Genomic DNA, 4,204 nt, shown 5'->3' with positions numbered 1-4,204 from the left:
CGGGGAAGCGGCGGCGGGGAGGGCGGGGAGGAGGGGGCCGCGCTTCGCCGCCGCCCGGCGGGCGGAGGGGCCGAGGAGGCCTCCGCGCCGCCTCCCGCCTCGGCCGCTCCGCCGGGGCTGCGGCGTTAGACGGCGGCGGGGCCGCTCTCTCCGTCCCGGCAGCGGCAGCAGCGGCCCTGGCGGAGCGCGAGTCCCGGGGGGCGGCGGCGGCGGCAGCACCGCGGCTCCATCTCCCCGCGCTGGGCTCCCGCTCCGCTCCGGGAAGCGCCCTCTCGGAACGGCGGTGCCGATGTGGCAAGCCCGGGGGAGGAGGCCAAGCGAAGCTCCGGCGGCAGCAGCGCCCGGCCCCGCTGCGGGGCTCGGCCGCGGCTCCAAGGCTCCGCCTCCCGCCCCGCCCCGGGAGCGCCCCGGCGGCCGGGTGTGCCCCAGCGGGGCCCCGCCGCCCGCCTCGCCCGAGCCGCCCCGGACCGCACACCCTCCCCTCGGCCCCGGTGCCAGCAGCCCGCATTCCCGGCAGAGCCCTGACCTGCAGGGTTTGGAGGGAGCCGTGATGGAAAGCGAGCTGTTTTCCGTCAGGGGAGCGCGGGGTTCAAGCATCGCTGACTGTACTGGTACTCCTGCGCTCCCTTGACACGTCTCCCTCTCTTACGTGAGGGCTTTGTACCGCAAACACCCCGGCTTGCCCGTCTCTGTCAGTGCAACGAGCCTTCCCCGACCAGCGAGCGGGCTTTGAGCCGAGGGGCGACAGCCGGTGCGCCCGGGCTCCGCGGCACCTCCGCGCCAGGTCAGCGTGGCTCACATGCCCGGAGGCTCGGACCCACTTTGGCACGGTTTGAAGTTGAGGTTTGAGGCATTGCCAGAAAGAAAGAAACAGCCTGGACATGGAGTGAGGGCTCCATTTAGAGGGGTGTTTTCTCGGGAGCCTCGCTGAGGCTCGATGGCTTCGTAGGTCGCTTTTGCTCTGGTGTTACTAATGGCAAGGTGCAGAAAGGGTTTGTTTTCTTTACAACGCTTATATATACAACGTGCTCCAGTGGAGTTATACTCCCCTGCTGGGAAATTTGCAAGCGTGTATTAAACGAGAATACGTGTAGGTTGTAAACGTTAAAGGCTGACTGGAAACAAACAAACAGATATCAAAATTAAGAATATCTTTAAGTACTGCAATTATACAGTACTTGCAAAATACAGTGGTAGAAACAATATAATCTGGACAATCCAGCAAATCAGCCTAAGAAAATGACAGATGTCTTTGAGAGCCAAGAGCAGAATAAAACCTCTGTACAGCAGGGAAATTGCAGATAAATGTCTCCAGCATAACCTGCTTGCTTGCTGTTACCTTTATCTGAGTGAGAGCATTTGATTTTGTCTTCACTCTCTGCTCGCATGCAAACACAGGCAGGGCGTACATCCGGAATTGTAATAATAATAATAATGTCAACATAACCCTGCACTAGAGCTTGTAAAGGATGATGGGTGTGCTTGCACATTCAGTAAGGCATTTCAGCAAACAGGGCAGCTGGAAGGTCAGGTGAACAGGAAGACAAAATACTAATTTCTGGTTTTATACTAAGAGCACATATGTCTTTGATGTGGATTCAGCTTGTGTATATTTTTATTCAATATATTATACTTTCATAAAACAGGAAAAAGACTGTGTGGAAGTGTCTAACAGAGTTACAGCTTTTCACTGCCCCTCCATTGCTATACTTAAAGTGCAGAACCTTATACTCTGAGCTGGAATGAATTTCTGGCTGTCACTCTAAAAGCTACAGGGTTCTGTATTTATAATTACAGCAAATGTACTTGAAAAGTGGCCACAAGAGAGTATGAAGAACATAATGGTCTATCTAAGTGACAGTTTTGATATTACACTCTAACCTATAAAAAAAAAAAAACTGGTTAGTGGATATGCTTTTCCATTCCCTAGGAATATACAGGCTGAATCTCCTTGACCTTATCCATCATCTGGGCTCCCAAAAATAGCTAATCCTGGCATTCCTCTGTTCCCTGGAGCAATAGCTCAGGAAGGAAAGGCAACAAATAGTCCGATTTTGAGTGACACAGACCATGGTCATGGAGCATCTTTGGATAAACATCCAAGTGAGGCCACAGGAATTCAGCAAGACTTGGGTGGAGCTGGTAGCTGCTCCCTCATGCACAGAGGATACAGCTACAGAGATGAGAGGCAGTGTCAGCTGGCTCTTCTGAACCTTCCCAGCATGCTCTTACCATCTGAAGGGAAAAGCAACAACCTCACACACCCTTGGAAATGTGCCAAATTGGCACATTGCTAGACAAAATGCCGGACAGAATGGTCTGCCTTTCAGACTTACTAGTCAGTGAATCATAGGATATTCCTGTACCATGGATGATGCAGTTGCAATGTTACAAGCAAGGCAAGATCTGTAGGGAAAAGCAGTTATCTTTCCAATCACTACACTTAAAAAACTAGGCAAGCTCTTGAGCACACAGTTCCTGGACAAACACTTTGTTCTCAAAAAAAGATACGGCTTTTTGTTTGTTTTTCCTTTTTCCCCAAGTAGATAGTTGATTTAGTGAATAATTTGCAGCAAATGCTGTCTAACCTGTTCTTTTAAAAAGCACAGCTGTTACTTTTTGAAATTATTTGAAGTAACAGGAATTAGAATTATAGGTTTAGTTCATATGGGTTTAAATTATTGCATTACATCAACTAATACTGCTCCTATACTTCCTTAGATGGATCTAATTACTTAGATTTTCATTATCTCATCTATCATGTGAGCTGTTTTCTTACCTATCTTAATATTTAATTTTGGTCTTTCTCAATGAATACATGTAGAACCTGAGAGGCACAGGGTAACAGCTGGAGTAGTGTTCTGCTTCAAGAAAAGGTGTTTCTGTAGAAAGATGCTCTCACAATTATATAGATGGTAGTGGATATTAAAGAATTTTTGCCAGAGAAGTGTTTTTTCCAGGCCGGCATTGTAGGCTGAGGATATTTCCTTGTCCTGGCACAAGCAACTGAGAAATGCTATTTTGTGTTTTGAAACTATGATTCTTCTGTCTCATTTTTTATTTGAAGGGCTATTATCATGCAAACACACCCAACTAAACATGTGAGTCAATTTGAAATGAAAGGCATGACTCATTTAGGTCCATGCAACTGGTCCATAGTGAATAGGGATGCTGAAGATGGGAAGCAGGATACATTAAACCACAAATCAGGACCTAAATTAATTCTGAAGCTCCTGAAAACTTGCCATAGTTATTTCTGCATTGCTCTTTAGGAGAGAGAAGCAGGATTTTTTTAAGAAAATGATATTAAGAACCATAACGCTAGTGTACTTCTAAATGCCTGTTAGTCTGCCAGCATTACTGTGAAGATCCTTTGGTGGGAAGTGCAGCCTTGACTAATCTATGTTTATCTATCTATGTCAGTAGTAATGTTTCTTAGGCCACAGCAGGCTCACTGAAAGTGCCTCCATCTGGCCTGCAGTCTTCCTTGCTATAGATTCCTTTACATCCACTTGAAGGAAGGGGGATGTAAACTCATGCAGGGAATACACTTTTTGCTGTTAAACAGAGTATGAGTTGCAAAGATGTGGGGGACAGTATTAGCAAGGAGCAAGTGATGACCAGAGAAATTATTCTGGTAGACCAAGTTAGGTCTGCAAGCCATTGTTTGGGCCCCACTGATTTGGATTGTTGTGTTTCAAATACACGTGCATTCACAGTTTTGTCAAAGTGAATGACAGTTGTGCTGAAGGAAAACAAGGTATCATGTAGCATTTTATGACATTGCTTGAATTCCCCATGAAAAGTGATAGCTCTGAAGTTACTGCATCAGAACAGGAGATGTAAGAAGAGAAAGGGCACTATTTGCAGCTTGGGATCATCTAATATTATAATTTTTTGGACCAATATCAATCAAGATAGATAACCAATTTTGTGTTACTTTCACCAGGAGCTACCTAGTTTAGAAAAAAATCTTCATATAAAATATACAAACATAAAAAATTAAATAGCATAAACCTTATTTATCCCTGAAAGATTTTAAGTCCTGGGGTGAGAATCCAGATTGTGTTATTTTGCAGCTTGATTTATTAGGTGTCTACAGAAACTTTATTACTTGATATATAATCCCAATTTCCCACATAAGTGTCATATAATCATGTTAAAAACACTGAAGGATTTGTTATACTATCATAAACTCGTATAA

The sequence above is a fragment of the Agelaius phoeniceus genome, chromosome 1 (assembly GCF_051311805.1).
Source record: "Agelaius phoeniceus isolate bAgePho1 chromosome 1, bAgePho1.hap1, whole genome shotgun sequence".
NCBI classification, from domain to species: Eukaryota; Metazoa; Chordata; class Aves; order Passeriformes; family Icteridae; genus Agelaius; species Agelaius phoeniceus.
Note: the sequence above shows the minus strand (reverse complement) of the source record.